General features: G+C 43.7%; 1 protein-coding gene across 1 annotated transcript in view; it reads left to right on the top strand.

Moving 5' to 3' along the window:
* DOC2B (double C2 domain beta) overlaps window positions 1-21,724 on the top strand; it is a 723,119-nt gene that overhangs the window by 11,269 nt on the left and 690,126 nt on the right. The window lies entirely within an intron of this gene.

Genomic DNA, 21,724 nt, shown 5'->3' with positions numbered 1-21,724 from the left:
GCTGTTGTCAATTATCTGCAAATTTTCATGTACAGCGTGCCATTTATTGTCTGAGCGCAGTCAAACTAATGGCAACTATTAGTAATAAACAAACTAATGGCAACTGGATCAGTTTCCAGATTCTGCAGCTCTGTAGACAGGGCCGCCATCAGTGCATGACAACCATGACGGTTGTCATGGGCCTGGAGGTCCTGGGGTGCCTGGACTGCTCTGGGAGTTCCGGGCCCCACATTGCCTATGTACACATATATATAGCGATTTTCGCTATATATATGTGTACTTGCGGGCCCCCAGCTACCTGTTAATTGCAGAGGGGGCCCACAGCACACTCTCACTTCACTTCCCAGCAGCTACCTTGTCTAAATCTCACGAGCCCCATGACCATCAGAGCGTTTACACAGGCTACCATGGCAACGCTCCCCGTGGCACGCAGGCTGCAAGAGTTAGACAGTGAAGCTGCTGGGAAGGGATGTCAGAGTGTGCTATGGGCCCCCTCTGCAGAGACCAGCGGCTGGCTGCAAACACCATGTCACTGACCACCAGGGTCTCTCCCACCTGGCCAGGTAAGAAGCTGGGAGAAGGTACTAAAACCAAATGTTAAAAAATACAATATTTTAAAAACATTTTTTTTAAAATAAAAATGCCCCCCCTCCCCCCATTTTACACATACACTGCATTCACTATACTATACACACACTACATCCACTGCACAAACACACACACTGCATTCACTATACACACACTACACAAACACACACACACACACTGCATTCACTACACAAACACACACACTGCATTCACTATACACACACTACACAAACACACACTCTGCCTTCACTATACAAACACACTCTGCCTTCACTACATAAACACACTCTGCATTCACTACGCACACACTACATCCACTACACAAGCACACACTCTGCATTCACTATATACGCCACATTTAATACACACACACACACACACACTACATCCACTACACAAACACACACTCTGCATTCACTATACACACCGCATCTAATACACACAAACACTACATCCACTACACAAACACACACACACACAACATTCACTATACACACACACACACTAGATACACTATCCAAGCACACACTCTGCATTCACTATATACACCACATTTAATACACACACACACACACACACTACACAAACACACACTCTGCATGCACTATACACACAAACACAACATCCACTACACAAACAAACACACACTCTGCATGCACTATGCACACGGCATCTAATACACACAAACACTACATCCACTACACAAACAAACACCCACTACACAAACACACACTCTGCATCTAATATACACCTCATACATTACACAAATATACAATCTGCATCCACTATACACACTGCACCCATTACATACACACACCGCATCCAATTTACACATACACTCTGCATCCACTACACACATTCCACATCCACTATACACACACCACAATCAGTACAGTCACTGCATCCTTGTGGGCAGCCATGTGGGCGGACTCGTTCGGGGGCCCCATGGGCGGACTCGGAGGCTAGAAATTGAGCTGTGTCAGGGCCCCCAAAATTCCTGATGGCAGCCCTGTCTGCAGAAGTGGGTAGCGTGTCACCAGTGCTGAAAGAAGCTAGATGGTTTGCCCCATTACCAGGAAACTGGGCAAGGGTACTCCTGGCATCAAATCTATTAGACAAATACATGATGTTTTAGAGTAAAACCCCTGTTAGTTCCTGCAGTCACACACAGTTACAGAAAGACAGTCACACGCACACAGTCACATGCAGACAGTCACACATACAGTCACAGACAGTCACACACACATTTACAGGCAAACAGTTACACACACAGTCAGTTACAAACAGTAACACACAGTCAGTTACAAGCAGTCACACACAGTCACCCTCCTGCACCTAAAAGGTAGGAAACAGGAGGGTGACTTAAACATTGTGTGTGTGTGTGTTTGTTTGTATGTAGGTGTGTGTCTGTATGTATGTGTCTGTTTGTCTGTCTGTGTGTGTGTGTGTGTGTCTTTCTGTCTATCTGTATGTGTGCCTGTATGTTTGTATGTATGAGTCTTTGTATGTATGTGTGTCTTGTGTGTGTGTCTGTATGTGTGTGTGCGTCTGTATGTATATGTATGTCTGTCTGTATGTATGTGTCTGTATGTATTTGTGCCTGTCTGTTTGTATGTATGTGTCTTTGTATTTGTGTGTGCCTGTCTGTGTATGCGTGTCTGTCTGTATGTATGTGTCTTTGTATGTATGTGTGTGTTGTGTGTGTGTGTCTGTATGTATGTATCTGTCTGTGTGCCTGTATGTATGTATGTGTGTGTGCATGTCTGTGTCTGTGTGTGTGTCTGTCTGTATGTATGTATGTATGTGTGCCTGTCTGTTTGTATGTATGTGTGTGTGTCTTGTGTGTGTGTGTGTATGTGCCTGTATGTATGTGTGTGTGTCTCTATGTATGTATGTATATGTGTCTGTTGGAGGAAGTGGGGGGAAGAAGGGAGGAGGGGGGCACAGATCAGTTTCACACAAGGGCCCCATGCGTTGTGTGTACGCCACTGCAAACAGAAATCACTATTTGGTAGATATACCCCTAATGAATACAAGCATGTATTTTCATGTACCGTATTTATTCGAGTATAACGCGCATTTTTTTTAACCGATTTTTAATTTAAAATTAAGGGTGCGCGTTATACTCGAATAAATATACCTTCCAGGACCGCCGGGCTCATTACAAGCCCGGCGGTCCTGGGGGGGTGGACAGCAAGCGTTTACTCACCTCCGTGCAGCTCCTCCAGCTTCCCAGTGTAAATCTCGCGAGACCCGCGGCCAGCTCTGACACTCTGACTTCGTCAGAGCTGGCCGCGGGTCTCGCGAGATTTACACTGGGAAGCTGGAGGAGCTGCACGGAGGTGAGTAAACGCTTGCTGCCCACCCCCCCAGGACCGCCGGGCTTGTAATGAGCCCGGCGGTCGGTATTATTTATTCGAGTATAACAAGCACCCTAATTTTAGATTAAAAATCGGTATAAAATTTTATACCGATTTTTAATCGAAAATTAGGGGTGCGCGTTATACACGTGTGCGCGTTATACTCGAATAAATACGGTATATATGCATTAAGGGTATATCTTAAAACAGTTTGCAAAAGCTGCAGTTCTTATAAACTGCAGCCTACACAAGCCCTTATATTTTTTCCATGAAGAGACTGAGTCTTCTCATTAAGAAGTCTCTGAAGCTCTGTGATCACTCTATGATCAGTCATGTGAGCCCCACCTGCATGGACATCTGCTGACAGTGATCCCAGCAAAGATTAAGACAGGCAATACTATATCCAATAGATGAGTAAATTGGTGGCGACACTTGATAAGAGATATTACACTATTGGGAGTTTCTACCTTGCAGATTCTGTATCCAAAAGACCTCTTAACCCCTGGAGTGCTGGGTATCACTGGAGGTTGTTATGTACCTGAATTTTGACTGTGATTGGAATTCCTATGTAACTCAGACTATTATTCTTGCACAGAACTAGCTCAAGTGTGATTTATATTAATATATTTTTTAGGGTATTTTTGATGGTTTATATATATATATTTACAGTGCATTATCTTAGATATTAATATATTTATTTTCTATACAGTACGCTAACTCACTAATGCAAAAGTGTAATTTCTGAATTATCTGGGGGAAAATTAGAGGACAGCAGCACTTTCTGTCTTATTATATCTGATAGTATTCTAGTGACAGTGTAGCAATTTAAAGGAAAAGCGCCTCAGATTTGAACATTAATCTGACTATTTGACTAACAGCCAGGGGGGTGTTTCATTAATCATTTATAAAAAGGAACATTTCTAATAGAAATAGACACGTTTATAAACTGTCATTATTCTGGGAGACTGCTCACCCACAAAGCATTTCAGCACGCTATAGTGCCATATGGGTGTTCAATGGTCCTTTAAAAGGAAACTGTGCCTTATCTGTAATTTACAACAAGGAATAATACAAACACTAAAAATCACCCATAACATGTTAAAAAAAAATTTCATGAGATGTATAATTTAAAAAAAAAAAGTATTTAAAAATGTAGCAAATTACATCAAATTTCAGTTCAAACAATGCAAAACAAGGACACACATTGCAAGTGAAGTGGAGAGATGGGTATTCTCTTCTCTGTATACATTCTCCATGCTGACTGCCAGGTGCAAAGCAAAGGGCAGCATTTGTAACAAAGATTGACATTGAGCTACGATGAAGGAGCCCATTTTCAGTGATTTTTTTTCCATACATTATGAACAATTATTTTTTTAAAGCAGCACTATGGCAGTATACAAACATGTATTCCTAGCACTGTAGTGTGATTGTACAAGGGTTTGAAGAGTGAGGTTTACATACCTTTTAGTCCATGCCGCACAGGTCTGCATGAAGACATCCATTCCTGTTTTTGCGACACATACAAGCTGCTGCAAGGACCAATTATTGAGGGATGGGGCAGGATTTACAAGTGCCAATATTGGAGAGAATGGGCATTCCATAAGAGCACCCACAGTTATATCCCCACATTCCTGAGTTATGTACATGTTGCTTCTAACAGGTAGCAGCAAAGACTGATCACAGAGTGGGAGGGAAGAGCGTTAGAAATGATGCCGCTACTGTCAATCAAAGCATCTACTGGAAGTGCAGCAGTAATGGTTTCCACACTTCATTTACTACAAGCCAGGGATTAAACGGACAATACAATGCCTAAATGAGCAAAAAAGTATAAATCACTGTTTATTAAATATACACTTAATTAATCTGTTGGCGCTATATAAATGGCAATAATAATAATAATAATAATAATAATAATACTACATGCATGTATTCGTCAAGGATATACAATAGCTTGCAAAGCTGCAGACTTTATGAACTGCATTCTTTGCAAGCCCTCCTTTTTTTCTCTGGGACTCTGGGAAGGGACTGAAATAACAAATCAGATGCTTCTCAATAAGAGGCACATCTGAGAGGTCTGAGAAGAAGCTAAAGATGAAGATCGGAGGTCTGAGGCGCACTCAAATAGAATGCGCCTGCCACTTCCGTTAGCTTGGGGGAGCTAACGGACGGGGGCAGCAAACTCCCTCGCTGTTTGATTGACAGCCAGAGGTGTTCGATAATTTATATATAAAAGTGCCGATATCTCATAGAAATCGGCACTTTTATAAACTGGGGTTAAAATAGGATACTCCTCACTCATGAAGCATTTGCAGGGCAGTGCTCAGCAGGACAGGGACACTTTAGATATAACAAACGTATTCTCTTGCCAACCACATCAAAGCTACAAAGTTGCCATGCTAAGAGTTAATATATCTAGCACTGCAGAATATGTCAGAGCAATAATAATAAATAGATAAACATACTGCATCGATACATGTTTGATAAATGAGATAGGTGATTAATATTTTCACATCTGTAACAGATGCACATTTTAGTTGGTGTATTGGAAAATTGTGACATTTAGGCCAGCAGTTTCAGCTATATCTTTCAGAAATCATTCAGCTAATTCACTTAGGGCATTAAACATTTTAACCTTAGCCATCCACTTTCATATCCATAAAAGTAATTTGTTCTTCTCCAGACTGTTTCTATTCTCTGTAACAATAGCCATGGTCTATTGAAATCTGAACAAAATCAATAGACCGTGGGCCATGTTCAAGAACACATACAGTTCCTCTCTTTCACAATATGACCTGCGTCAATCTGTTTTCTCCTGTCACCTGCTGTGCCTACTCCATTCTGCCTTACCTTCCTTCAAGTATCAAGGATGCAGCAAGCATATTATCAGCAAACCATGAGTCAGGAACAGACACCATGGCAAAGAAGTATGGGACTAACTTCTATTAAAAATGTAAAACGATTTTGCTTTTTTATTTATTTTATTTACTGACTCTTTTAAACACTTACATCAAGACTGTGATTATGTTTTAACTCACTATATACAAATGACATGTTTGCTAATATCCCAGTCTGGTCCATAGAGAACCTACAGTATATGAGCATAGAATATCCAGGTTGTTTGTTCTGGAATTGAAAGGTCTGCACAGCTCCTAGTTGTTAAAAAAAAATGGGATGTTCGAAGTAGATTCTTTTTGAAGACTAAATTGTAATGACATGATTATTCAATTGATAACCCTTAAAGGAACACTTCAAGCACTATAACTACTATGGTGCCCTGTAGGTTGTTATGGCTCACCAGGCATTGATAAAAAGCAAACAGAAGGATCAAATAGAAAAGAAAAGGCTGCAGCAAACCTAAAAGATGGGGTTCCCTCAAAGACCCAACATAAATAGAATAATGCAGCAAAACAGGGAAAGGTTGCACCAATTATGAACACATGGGTTTAAAATATAAAAAAACTAAACAAATAAACAAAGAACAAGTAGCAAATATAAAAGTCCAAAGTCAGCGTGCAAACCTGCAAAGGTAGCAGCCAAATCCCATTGAGGAGTCTTTTCTTCCTTTTCTATAGGGATACCGGATCCAAAGTTGATTGGGAACCATATAGATAAAACAAAATAAAAGAAGAAAGCCAATAGTGCAATATGTTCCAATATTTTGTGGTACTTTTAAAGTGTACGTCTTTTATGGTCCTACTTATGTTTTATAGAGCTAAGATCAGCTCTAGTATGATGGGCGCACAGTGGTATATTCCCCACTTGTAGAATACATGTAGTAGTGTAGTCAGCAGTGCAGTTTTCACAACAATATAGGAACCACAAGCCGAAAAATGAAAAAAAGTTACAACAATAGTTCTCACTGTGTACACTAAACCAGGAGTAATAAATAAAAATAAATATACTCACATTTAATTGAGCAGACACACCGCTTAATGAATAAGGTGTGAGTAGTATAATCCCCACCTTGGATTCTTTCGTGAGATCCTCTCTGGAATGATGAACAGGATGACTGGCAAAAATAAAAAAAAGCAATAAAAAGGAAAATGTCACAATCCTAGTACAAAAGTAGCCAGAATTACTTTACTTAAACAAGATTATTTAATAAATAAATAGTAAATAATGATTTTTATATATTGTATTTGCATTTGGGCAGTGGAGTGTCCTTTCAACTAGGTTTGCATCACCTGCAAGTGAATTATACATTATAAAAAACACATCTATATGAATTATAAAATACAAGTGAATTGGATATTACAGAGACTACAAATCTATGAAATAAAAGTTAAATCAGTAAACATAAAAATATTCACATTTGAATTCCCTTTGTATGTGCAAGAAGAGTAACTTGTGAAACCATATGCGCTACAAACATGTGAAAATGAACGGGTGCTGCCAACAATTTCTTAGGAAATAGTAACAAATTATTATTTGTTTTTCCATAACTGAGAGGTTGAAAGCGAGTTTATGTACTACAATACATTTCCCATAGACCTTTGCTGTGCTCCACTTGAGTGAGAAATACTATGAAAGATGTTATTAACAAAAATTGTTTGCTTTTATTTTGTTTAGTTTTGATAGTAGTGTAGCATTGCTCTCCAGATGTGAGTTAGCTAATGTTGAACTCGTATGAGCAGTAATCTGCCAATCTTTTTATGTCAGTTCTGGGGCTGATTTCAGAAATCCTTCTAACAGTGGTAATGGTGCGTAGCTGAAGCATGTGTTCTATGCTGTCAGACTAAAGTAATAGTTCACTGCAATATTTCCACTGGAAAATTCCCCTTGGCAAAGCCAATTAATAAATAATAAAAAAATAAAAAAGATTATTGTCTTTAACCCATGATTATTGGCCTATAAATATAAAGACACTTTGTTAATCTAATTAATTTGTCTATTGTCTGTGTAAAGAAACTGTCTAACCTATAATGGGCTTGCTATGTAAAACTGTCGCAATGTGGGGTTGGTTGGTTTCACTATCGTTCATGTAAAACATCTTTTTTTTTGTCATATTTATTGAAGCATTTTACAGGTAAAACATTACACAGTGTCTTTAACACACAATTATTAAAAGATGGTACATACATTAGTAAACATGAGTCACGCATAGCTTGATAATGTTATGCATCAGGGTATATTGGCATCACAATTCTTACAAGCAAACAGTGGAAAAGGCCCAAAGGAGATAACGCAGCTTAGCGGACAAGGGCACATGTATGAGTGTGGGGATGGATGATCTGTGATTGGCTGGAATGTTTGTGTGGGAGTGTTTGTATAGTATTATTGGTTGGTGGCTATTAGCTTACTTCACTACCACTTAGGATCCAGGTCAGCAACAGCTTCCCTTCCAGCCTCCCTTCTTTTTATGGGTCCTGGTTTGTTTTTGGCATGGCAGTGGTTTGATCATATGCAGTTGGTTAGTAAGATTGGCAAGGACATTTTTGATTACATTTTAATTAGGTTACATACGTTATAACACTATGTGTTATTTATAATTTAATTTATTGAACTGTTTGTTATATCTAAAAATTGATAAGTTAAGATATGTGTTATGCAGTATTCATATGCTTTAAAATGCTGTGGCCTGTTTCATCCAACGTTGGTGTCTGTCGTTATTGGTGGGTTTGCGTGTAGTTTATGGTAAAGACCAACCCCCAGAGCGAATAGGGAGGGAGGGGGGAGGGGGGCATGACTGCTACCCTGAGGGGCTGGCATAGCAACCAAATGGATACAGTTGGTTTGACAGGAAATTCTGGGAAAATTACCAGACTACTGGTGAACACGGCCTAAGGGAGCCTGGCAGTGTCTTTCCTGCCCACCCTCCCAAATTGTTCTGCCCTGGAATTGTTGTTTTGTGTTGTGTTTTCCTTGTTTTCTAATTTTGTCTCAGCTGCAAGTTTCCTGCGCCAGCAAGCTTGGTAAATGAATAATGCCCGGATGGGCTTGGGGAGTCGCAGCCTGAATTTGGTTGATGATGAAGAACAGGCAGAAGAGGGCCTGGAAGAAGTTTAATGTGTACTTGTCTGCTGTTGGTAAAACCAGCAGTTGATAGTATTTGGTTGTGCTGGTTTAAATAAAGCTGTGGCCGTTGCCCTTACCCACTTAACATGGTGTTGCGTTACTTATTGGGAATGGAAGGGTAACGGGATTTGGTGATCGAAGAAGTCAGCAGTCATGTGTATTTCATCTAGTGCCCACTACGTACATACATGTCCCAAGTGTCACAGAAACATAATAACAACCACATCTGATGAAATGCATTTTCAGAAGTGGAGTAGGATGAAGTGTTGGAATGGTACCTTGGGGTCCTCAATATAATAATAAAACAGGATAAAGGGGGGAGAAGGCAAACAGTCTCCGAAACCAGTCTGTGGGGGCACCCTCAGTGGAGGGTGGGGGCACCCTCAGTGCACTCTAGTGCCAGGAAACCGAGTATGTTTTCCTGGCACTAGAGTGGTCCTTTAAGGATAAGGGACTAAATGCCAAGAGCACATAATCAAAGCATATTGACAGTCTGCAATAGCATAATTAATTTGAGCCAATGTAACTTTATTTATAGCATTATGCCCACAATGAGAATTTATGTTTACATTTTGCAATGGGAATTTGTATACCAACAAACACCAGTGGATTCCTTATAAATGTCTAATCGACATTTTTCTTTTATTTTACTGGGTCAAACCTTATATAGGTAAGGTTTATAGGTATCACTTGACAGAAAGTATGTACACAAAATCAAATATCAAATTGCATATTATTTTCTTTGGCAATCATTAGTGTGGTGGGTTAACTTTAAACAAGAAAGTTAATGCTTAGATTTTCTGTCAAAATACGGACCTTGTATCAGTAAAGTTTACTAAGTGTATATGTAATTTACACATATATACAATGACATTCCTATAACTTGAATCTGAGAAAAGTCAGTGTTAGCATTGGTCACGACAAGTGACTATCACTCAGACAGCCACTAGAAGTGCTTTCTATTGCTGACTCACAAACATTGTGGGATTGATGTTCGGTGTCCTCACTTTCTACATGAAGACTCCCCATAGAGGTGCACCGAGCTAAGACTTTAAAAAAGGGATGCTGATTAGTGCAGCATGGCAATTGCCACAAATACACAGTATCCCCCAAATGCTCCCCTGTGGTAAAATATTGGATATGTTGAATTCATTGTGAGATGAGATGAGCCGTGGCGGTTTGGGATATAAGGTAAGTAAATGTTCTTTATTCAACTTTTTATAGTGTCCCAGTATTCTAAATAGTTAGGGCAACACTTTAATGTTAGAAACACGTTTGTTAAAATATTCCTTTACACCGGAACATTAAGCCTTAGGCAATTCCACTCTATAAATAAGTTTAACAAACACAAACTATTTGAAGATTGTCGGACCAGTTCATTAAATTTGCGTTTATACACATATATCTGTACAGATACAGTAAGTAAGTACCGCAGACTTTCTCTTAATATGATATTGTTTCAGAATGTAATGGTATTTGCCATTATGTATACTTCATGAATAAAATGTTTACATAAAAGGTACTTAGTTGGAAAAATATCCTGACAGGTTAAAAAAAAAAAAAAGCAAACTTTCCTGAAACAGTTGCCTTATTCCGGAAGATGCAACCTTCATTTTTAAATTCTACTTCACAAGAAAATCTGTTAACTAACCACCTAATTTGAGATAATGATCTCAACTATTTTATTATATACACCTCTGCCCTTATTCCCATTGCTCAGCAATTACAAAAGCCTTAATATCTAGTGCTAATTACTCTCATGGGTACTGTGTTAATAAATGTGGCAGTTGTCAAACAGTAATGATCTAAAGTGCATCTAAAATCACCTAACCATTAAGATAATTATTTTTTATGTCTATTATTGTTCATACCCTTACAGACTTACCTTTGGTTCTATCCACCCACCATTACGTCTGTCATCCTGTCCTTTCCATCCGTTTTTCCATACGTCTATCTTTCCGATGTTTTGATAACCGTCCGTTCACCCGTCTTATTTGTTTCACATAAACCACATGAAATTGCAAGGTTAGTCAATGTGCAACGTCTGAAAAAAAAAAACCTTTTTCAAACATTCTCCATTTAGTAAATATAATTCATGACATCAAAGTCAATTAATGTGGTTTATACATAGACAGCTGGTGTTTTTTTCCCAAAGATTCCAGCTGGTAAAGCGCATCTTACAGAATAACAGGTGTTGTTGGAGCAGTCAGTGGTAATTTACCAGATGTGGATGTTTTTCAGGACAGATATAGGTGTGTTGCTGCTGTTTACAACACTGGGTCAGCATTTGTTAAATTATAACCCTGCTAGCGCTATAGAGTATTAACAAGTCACAGCTTTACAACACAAGGTAGAACATACACGTCACCTATGATACAGTCCATACCTTATTAAAAAACTGTATTATATTATACGAATAGTTCCATTCATACATAGGGAAGTACTGTTATCCCAGAATTATTCTACAATAAAACCACATTCACAATTTTTATTGTTATTACTATAGTTTGCTAAGTTAAGTTCCAAAGAGAGATCTGACTGCCATTTTGGGGCCAAGAAGGCTTTTTTTTTCTAGTTTGTGCAAAATTGGAAGCGCTTCAGACTGTTTTTTTTTTTTTTTTTCACGCTGTTACGGACCGTTTCAGCATAAAAGGGGAAAAATCCGTTTAGGCGATAATCCCCTTTTCCCAAAAAGGCACAGCTACTGTAAGAGCACCAAAACTCACGAACTGGATATGGATGAATAAGGTAGCACTCCAGCTGGAACCTCACGAATAGCTGCTAGCAGACGAACAGGAAAAGCAGACATCAGCTTACACTCCTTAGCAATCAATCTCCAACAGCATACAGTGAATCCCCCCAAGAACGAGACAAGGCTCCGTGTTGAGGGTCAAGCAGTGGTCTGAGGTGCTGGGCACCCAGCCTGGTTTTTATTACATGAGTACACATACAGGCCACACCCAGGGGGAGGCATAAAATAACCAATCACATAGATGTTACCTCCCACACATCCCCTACCCTTAGTGTGACACTTAACCCCATTATGTGTACAGTTCCAAATATACTTTTCCATAACTTTCATAACTTTACAACCATACATCGCATCCACATAACAATCACATATTCGGACTCAGCATACTTTAAACATAACCACTCTCAAAAATCATACAGATCCCTCCAGTAAATAAAAAGTTACACAAAAGTCCTTTTATGACCGACCGCAAGCACCTTTTCTTGCCCAAAACAGTTCCATGGATTTGGGCTGTGCGGTCGGTCACTTTCTAGCATAAAAACGGCTAAGTCCCGTTCGAAGTATGGCCGGTACTTCGACTTTAGTCGAAGTGTCGAAATGAAGTCGATGGTACGGGTCGGCGGTGTCCGAGTTAAAATGGCCGCCGCCACGTGGTCCTTTGTCCGATGCCGGTCACTTCGACGACTTCGACAACTTCGGGAACTCCGGCACTTCGGTAACTTCGGCACTTCGGCTGCATCCGAAGTGTCCTATAAAAAGTGTCAATTCTTCTCCCATAGTAATAGAAGGGCCGAACACTGTTTGTAAAGGGTCCAATCTCCCAGGGCCATAGTCCAAAGGCAGCAGGCGGGCAACCAGGCTCCTCCAATACAATGTGGCGAGATTGGTTTCGTCACATCTCTCCCCCTTTCCAAAAAGACTAACAGGGTACCTGACCTCCTGCCGGTCAGTGCCCTTGTTAGTCCAGCAACCCACCCACAAAGCAAAGCAAACAGTACAGCCCACCCACAATAAATAGTTACTACACCTGGGTAGAGGAGAAGTTTGTCCATGTCCAGGTGCCTCACCACGGCTGTGTAGGGGACTGATAGGCTGCCTTGGTGGGTTGCTGAGTGGGCAGAGACCAGCGGTACTCTGTCCTGGTGCCAGCACTACCACCGGAGTAGTCTGGTTGGAGCCTGGTTGCTGGAGACGGACTGTCTCCCCCTTAGTTGCATAGCTCTGCTGCTGAGTGGGGAGACCGGTTGTCTCCCCCTTGGATACACAGCTCTGTCGTGGAGGGGTAGGACCGACCATCCCTACCCCCTGTGTGGCAAGTGCAGAGACCACGGTCCCATCTGCACTGGTGGGGGGTTTACAGTCTCCCCCTGGTACATTAAGCTGCCGCTGGGGAGAGGGGGTAACAAGCTCCTCTCCCGATAGAACACTCTGTACATTAATGATCCGCCGCTGGGGAGAGGTGGTAACAAGCTCCTCTCCCATACATACTTTCAGTCTTTGCGGAGGGAGACCGACTGTCTCTCCTCCCAATACAGAGTCCGGCTGCTGGGGAAAGGAGACAGGGCTCTCTATTCCCTGCTGGATACTCTGCTGCTGGGGACTGGAGACTGGGCTCCCAATTCCCGACCAATAACACTGCCGCTGGAGAATGGAGACTGGGCTCCCAAGTCCCGGCACATCACACTGCCGCTGGGGAGGGAGGACACTGCTCTCCTCTCCCTGTATTTCCCACCGCCTTCCTGGCATACCACTCTGCTGCTGGGGGGCAGGAACAACTACCTCTGCCCCTTGTAACTCAGCCTGCCGCTGGGGAGGGAGGACACTGCTCTCCTCTCCCTGCACTTCACATTGCCTTCCTGGCATATCACTCTGCTGCTGGGGGGCAGGAACAACAACCTCTGCCCCCTGTAACTCAACCTGCCGCTGGGGAGGGAGGACGCTGCTCTCCTCTCCCTGCACTTCACACTGCCTTCCTGGCATATCACTCTGCTGCTGGGGGGCAGCAACAACAACCTCTGCCCCCTGTAACTCAGCCTGCCGCTGGGGAGGGAGGACGCTGCTCTCCTCTCCCTGTAATTCACATTGCCCTCCTGGCATATCACTCTGCTGCTGGGGGGCAGGAACAACTACCTCTGCCCCCTGTAACTCAGCCTGCCGCTGGGGAGGGAGGACGCTGCTCTCCTCTCCCTGCACTTCACACTGCCGCTGGGGAATGGAGACTGGGCTCCCAATTCCCTGCCGGACCGGTGGAGAGACCTCGGTCCCATCTCCACTGGCCACCTGGGGTTCTTCCCAGTAAAACTGTACAATATCTTCCCAGCTGAAGGGGTCTGGATCTGGGTCTGCGCTTCCCTGCTGAGCCTTCTCACTGGAGTGGAACAGATTTTGGTAGCCCTGTTCCAGCTCCATCTCTCGGGTTACTAGGTGGACCAGGTCTTGCTCTATCTCCTGAGTGTCGTCCCAGTCATACCTGCTCTCCCTCCACTCAAAGAGATCACTGAACCGGGCTTGTGTGGGGCTCCCAAATTCCGGCTCTGAGAAAGACTCCCATAACAAGCCAGGACCATCCAACTCCTCTCCCTCTGGCTTGTCATGCTCGGCTGTCCAGGGCAGGTACTGTGCGACATACCACCAAAGCGCCTGGTAGGCATCCTCCAGCCACATCTCCTGCCATACTAGGTGTTCCAATTCTCTCACCCATTCCTCCAGGGGCTGCTCTCCCAGGAAGGGCATCCGCAGGGCTACTCGCTTCTGCAACCGCTGCTCTTCCTTGGGGAATCTCCCGTCCTGCTGGTATTCCACCATACCCAGTGCCTGGTACCAGATGCCTTTGCGTACTGCATCTCGGTCATCCATGTCACCCTCCTCGAACTCTACTGCTGGTTCCATGCTGGTGCTGTCAAATTGTAAAATCCAGAGCAATGGTGTCTCCTGTAGCTGTCCTTCTGGCTGTAGGAACGATCCCGCCGCTTGCCACCAATTGTTACGGACCGTTTCAGCATAAAAGGGGAAAAATCCGTTTAGGCGATAATCCCCTTTTCCCAAAAAGGCACAGCTACTGTAAGAGCACCAAAACTCACGAACTGGACATGGATGAATAAGGTAGCACTCCAGCTGGAACCTCACGAATAGCTGCTAGCAGACGAACAGGAAAAGCAGACATCAGCTTACACTCCTTAGCAATCAATCTCCAACAGCATACAGTGAATCCCCCCAAGAACGAGACAAGGCTCCGTGTTGAGGGTCAAGCAGTGGTCTGAGGTGCTGGGCACCCAGCCTGGTTTTTATTACATGAGTACACATACAGGCCACACCCAGGGGGAGGCATAAAATAACCAATCACATAGATGTTACCTCCCACACATCCCCTCCCCTTAGTGTGACACTTAATCCCATTATGTGTACAGTTCCAAATATACTTTTCCATAACTTTCATAACTTTACAACCATACATTGCATCCACATAACAATCACATATTCGGACTCAGCATACTTTAAACATAACCACTCTCAAAAATCATACAGATCCCTCCAGTAAATAAAAAGTTACACAAAAGTCCTTTTATGACCGACCGCAAGCACCTTTTCTTGCCCAAAACAGTTCCATGGATTTGGGCTGTGCGGTCGGTCACTTTCTAGCATAAAAACGGCTAAGTCCCGTTCGAAGTATGGCCGGTACTTCGACTTTAGTCGAAGTGTCGAAATGAAGTCGATGGTACGGGTCGGCGGTGTCCGAGTTAAAATGGCCGCCGCCACGTGGTCCTTTGTCCGATGCCGGTCACTTCGACGACTTCGACAACTTCGGGAACTCCGGCACTTCGGTAACTTCGGCACTTCGGCTGCATCCGAAGTGTCCTATAAAAAGTGTCAATTCTTCTCCCATAGTAATAGAAGGGCCGAACACTGTTTGTAAAGGGTCCAATCTCCCAGGGCCATAGTCCAAAGGCAGCAGGCGGGCAACCAGGCTCCTCCAATACAATGTGGCGAGATTGGTTTCGTCACACACGCCTTTTGGATTAACAGCAAAAACATATGTGAGAAAGGCTGAACTTGATGGACGCAAATCTCTTTTCAGCCTATGTAGCTATGTATGTATCTAAGTTGAGTATAAAGTCAAATAAAGTAAAATAGTAATTAGTTCTATACAAACTTACTATCCTGCGGTTGACAAACACAACACAAACATATACATGCTGACACTGTAGGATCATGTCTGTAGCAATAGATACTTACATGTGATCTCTCTTTCTTCCTTTGTCACTCTCATCCATTTCTCTTACTTTTATCTCTTTGTTAATTTTTTTTCTCTTTATCCAAAAAGGGTAATTGAGGTAATTGAAGCACAACCCGTAGAAAGAAAGGTTGAAGTGAGCAGTAGTGGCTGGTGAAATCGCAAGATGGTGGTGTGCTAGACTGTGCCCCAGAATTCCACTCTGCCCACTTAACCTTATGTACTGAATCCCTAACCCAGTGATAGTCCTAGAGTACAGGACAATGCACAGGCCTGTAGTTTATACTGTAGGGGATCTATTGATCAAATGTAAAATGGGTGAAACCGGAAATCTTGTTAGAGCAGGCTATATCTGAGGGGACAATACCCGAAAAAATTACCGTTAAGTTGTTGTTTTTTTGTTTTGTTTTTTTCAAATCTCCCAAAATGTTAACATAACTATTTGCTTAGCCTCTCAGCAACATCTCTGCCCATCAGTAAAGGGAGGGGGAGGACTTTGCCACACTAACAATGACAGACACAGCATGTTTTTTTTTTCTTATACACGCTTATCTCTAGAAAGGAAAACCGGAGGCTTCCCTGTCCCTGAAACTAAAGAAAGAATCAATGTTTCTTACCAGGTCCGCTTTGATCTTCAAAATCAGGTTCTCATCCTGAACGAGCAATTAAACAAGGAGTTGCCAGCTCCCATATTGGAAATTAATCATTAGTCCTTACCATGGTAGTAGATTATTATTATTATATATTGTTTTTAAATACAACAAAACCTGGTATTAGGCAGATACAGAATGCATGACAAATCAGGTTTGTTATCCTTTATAAATAGTTACATTAACCAAGTGAGGGGTCACTTAATTCAAATAAAACATACCAGCCTGCCGACGGGCCTAAGCAATTAAAAACTTGCATGAATCCTGAGATACATTATCCTTTGTTAACTGTATTAGGAATTAATACTCTGACCACGGCTTGTTCTTTATGACATAGTTGTTTAAATATGGATGTACGATGTGCAGAAATAAGTGTAGATTTAGATACCTTGCAGGTATAGATACAATAAGGAAATATTAATGGTCTTCTAGCCATCTGTAGCTATGCACATAGTTTAGGGAATAAACTCCCTGGACTAATTTCCATAATAGTGAGATCAGTGGCTAAAACGGAAAAGTTATAATGAAAATAATGGCTGGTATACTGGCATAGCCAGTTATAATGTTATAATTATCTCAGAAAGGAAAAAATAGAATTGGTTATTTATGTAAAGATAAAATAAGCAAACAAATAAAAAGAGAAAGCCAATGTTCATAAGTAAATCTATAACAATACAAGACAGGCAGATAGAAAGACCCACCATGTTTCCATCATATACCGCTAATACAAAGAATGCAGATGTTACATAAGGGAAATCAATTAATTTATCACTGAGATATTCTGCAACATTAACATAAAAAATGACACGTATACAGAAAAAAATGGTGGAAAGAAGACACAAAAAATAAAGTGGTGTCTACATTACATTTTTATAATAATAACATTAAAATGTGCAACATTAGAAGAACATTAGCATATATAAGTTCATTAAACAATTTAAAACAGTCGAGCTATTATAAGTTATTTTTTCTGCTCAGTTTTTATAGTTCTACATAAGAACTTAAATCAAAACAAGGAGCGTTTCTAATTAGGGAGAGTGAAACAATCTTTTCAGATAGTTTTAGAGCTCCTTAAATGAAATATAGATAAGCCTATGGTACCAGAGGGCCTACTCCTATTTAATATGCTAACATTTGAGCTCACAGCACCACTGGTTGACCTTTCTCAACCAATTCTTAGTACGGGAATAATATATATAATTTTTTTAACTTGATTGGACAAGTTGTGCCACTTAATAAAAACGATCATAGAGAACAGTCAAGCAATTACAGAAAAGTAAGACCCCTTTAAGGACAGAAGCCTAGCAAAACATGTAATTAACATAAAGCTACATAGGCATTGCCCAGTGTTACATTACTGTTGTCCCCTGTTATAAAAGATTTATTCGGTCCCATACTTTTGGTGCTTTGGACACTGTTCTGACGAATTTACAGTCCTCGTATGGTCCAGCCCGAACCCGCTATGTACACCTAGAGGTGGCCGCCATTTCGGGACTTTTGCACGTGGTCGCGGCCATCTTACCTACAATCAGCGGTGGTCGCCCAGAATCATCTGGAACCAAAAACGGAGACCCACCTAGGCGAACACCGCTGAGACCTCCAGGATCACAGAACTCAGTGTTGGACATACCGAACTATTCACCGTTCAGTAAAGCACTTGCCCTGCACCTGGGGATTACAGCGACCCCAGGAAGGACTACGGAAGACAAAGGGTTGTGGGGTTTTTACCGTCCGAACGAAGACCGACCGCAAGGCCTAAACGTATGGAACTATTTTCGGCTGAAAAGTCCGTGCGGTCGGTCTAAACTTTAGGAGCCCCTAACTCCCGAACCGCTCATTCGATCCGACCAGTTTTTGGATATGTTGGCCTCCAGAACAAGATCTATCTAGCGATGCAGGGTGTATGGGTGTACCCCCTGGTTTTGGGGTACATCCAGAATGTGGACAAAAGTATGTGTAATATAATTGTGTTACTTGGTTATCTGAGGGGAGGGGACATGTGGGTTGAACCCAATATATGATTGGGTATTTTATGCCTCCCCTTGGGAGTGTCCTCTTTGTATGTATTGCCAATAAAAAGCAGGCTGGGCATCCCAGTCCTGAGTTCTCATTTTGACCCTCAATTCGCAGCCTCGACTCGTTTTGTGGGGGGAAAGAATATCCTAGCTGCACCATAGCTAGGGGGAGATTCTACACTTACAGGTCTCTACCGAGTATCGCTCCATTCTACTCTTCAAGCCAGGAACCAGGACATCCAAGCGATCAACCCTCCTGCTAGACAGGGGGCAATCGTAACAATTGGTGGCAGCGGCGGGATCATCCTGGAATTCCTAGAAGAAGTACAGAACGGATGGAGAGGAACTACGACAAATTGAAACGCACCACGTTAAAGGACTTACTGGAGAGCCGAGGGGGACACGCGAACAGCCGCCCAAGGAGAGAGCTAATCGCGGAACTAACAGAAATGGACCAGAGCCTTACCATGGCCGAAGCCACTGCCACTTGCACCGATGAGAAAACCCGGTTGGTCCGGGAGAGGCTGCCCCTGTATGGGCCAAACCCCTCCCTGGAACTCATACGGCAATTGATGGCCGAGGCTGAGGCAGATGTCGAAAAGGCCAGAGCCCACGAACACAAAATGAAACTCGCCGGCCGAACCCCCCCGGAGACAACGGAAATCCCAAAGATTCCTTTTGCAGCATTTAAGCCGTTTGTGGAGAGTGAAATGGGGGTTGACGAGTTCTTGGCCGATTTTGAACGGCAATGTGCACTGCACCAAATCCCCACAACAGCTTGGCCCAAGATACTAGCCGGGAAACTGGCGGGTCGAGCTATGGAAGCTTTTCGGACTCTCAGCCCCGAGGAAGCGGAGCAATATCAGACGGTAAAAGACACCCTACTTAAGAGATATGCCGTAACCCCCGACACTTATCGCAGACAATTCCGCAACACCAGTAAGAAAGTAAATGACACCCATGCTGAATGGGCTCACCGCATGCGGAGGGCGGCTACCCACTGGATGAATGGGTGCCGTGCCGTTACCGCAACCGAAGTGTTGGAACTGTTTTTATTAGAGCATTTTTATGACGGGTTGGCCCCAAAGGACAGAGAGTGGGTAAAGGATCGGCGTCCGAGCGATCTCAATGCGGCAGCCCGACTAGCTGACGAACATCGGGACGCTCAAGTTCACGAATACTCCCACTCTCGAATAGCCACCCGGCCCGAACTCCGAGAAAACCCTAGACCAAACCCCCGACCCGAGTTTCGTACCCCAGTGCCGGCCGGACCTACTCGATATGCCGGGCCACCCAGCCAGTACCCCCAAGAGCGTACACGCCCCACTTGCCACAAATGCAAGCAGCCGGGGCACTTCATTTCCAACTGCCCCCTAAACAACAACCTCCCGGGTAACAACCGCCCCGCCCGTGCTTTTTGTGTAGACCAAGCAAATACTATGGAAGAGTATCTGGGACCATTACATGAAGCTAACCCTGTGTATGCCGCAACCGACAACCGACAGCACCATCGACAGGAGGTACTGTTGGAAGGCCGCCCGGCACAAGGATTGAGAGACACAGGGGCCACCATCACCCTAGTCCAGGGGAAGCTCGTACCACCACATAAACGCTCCACAGACACGGTGGCAGTCCGAGTGGCTGGAGGGGACATATACAAATTACCCACAGCAAAAGTACATCTTGATTGGGGTGCGGGAAAAGGACTTGTGAGGGTGGGGATCATGGACAGTTTACCCGCTGAGGTCTTACTGGGCAACGGCCTGGGCCCTATGACTTCGGCATTTGCCCCCTCCTATAACTCAGAGGCATATCCGGTTACCACCCGGTCCCAGGCAGGACGGGCTCGAGAGGCTTCACCGGTGCGGGAGACTCAGGTAAGACCGATCCCGACTGTACCTACCTTCCCCGACCCATTACCCTGGGATACCCCTACCGCCTTCGAGACTGAGACTAAAACTGACCCCACTCTCCAGAAATACCGAGAGCGGGCCGACACTGGGACGGGGGGATCCGACCAAGAGATATTTGTATGGGAACAGGGGAGACTGTACCGACAGACGGAAAAGAAAGGGAACCGTAGGAGGCAGTTAGTAATCCCTCACAAATATCGACGAGATATCCTCCGGATAGGCCACGACATCCCCCTAGCCGGACATTTGGCCGTAACCCGGACCCTTAAACGTATCACCCATACCTTCTTTTGGCCAGGGGTACATACCGATGTGCGTACGTACTGTAATACGTGCGAAGTGTGCCAGAGGGTCGGCAAAAGAGGAGACCACCCCAAGGTACACCTCATAAACATGCCCCTCATCGAAGAACCGTTCAGTAGAGTGGCCATTGACCTGATAGGACCCCTCGCCACTCCCAGCCCCTCCGGGAAACGGTATATCCTCACTATTGTGGATTACGCTACCCGCTACCCGGAGGCGGTGGCACTATCTAATATCCAAGCAGACACGGTAGCCAATGCGCTGGTCCAAGTCTTCTCTCGTGTAGGATTTCCCCGAGAAATCCTGTCCGACCGGGGCACCCAGTTCACGGCGGAACTAACGCAACAACTATGGCAGGTCTGTAAAATAAAATCCCTACTCAGTTCCCCATATCACCCCCAAACCAACGGACTATGCGAAAGGTTTAACGGGACCCTTAAGCAAATGTTAAAGACGTTTACCCAGGAATATAGGGACTGGGAACGTTTCTTGCCACACCTCCTATTCGCTTATCGGGAGGTGCCGCAGGAAACTACCGGATTCTCCCCGTTCGAACTGCTGTATGGGCGCAAGGTCCGGGGCCCCCTAGACCTGATCCGAGAGCATTGGGAGGGGGAGACGGAGAACACCGGAGTCCCCATCATACCATATGTCCTAGAGCTTAGGGACCGCATGGAGCAGCTAGCCAGGTCGGTCCGGGCTAACCTCCAGGCGGCCCAAAGGCGACAGAAGGTCTGGTATGATAGGGGAGCACGGAAAAGGAGCTTTGAGATAGGGCAAAAAGTAATGGTTCTTAAACCCGTTAAAACAGACAAATTACAGGCAGCCTGGCAAGGCCCCTACCAAATAATAGAAAAGAAAGGAGATACCACGTACGTGATTGCCAGCTGCCACGAC

This window comes from Pelobates fuscus, chromosome 1 (assembly GCF_036172605.1).
Source record: "Pelobates fuscus isolate aPelFus1 chromosome 1, aPelFus1.pri, whole genome shotgun sequence".
Lineage (NCBI taxonomy): Eukaryota > Metazoa > Chordata > Amphibia > Anura > Pelobatidae > Pelobates > Pelobates fuscus.
This window is presented reverse-complemented; position numbering and strand designations above follow the sequence as displayed.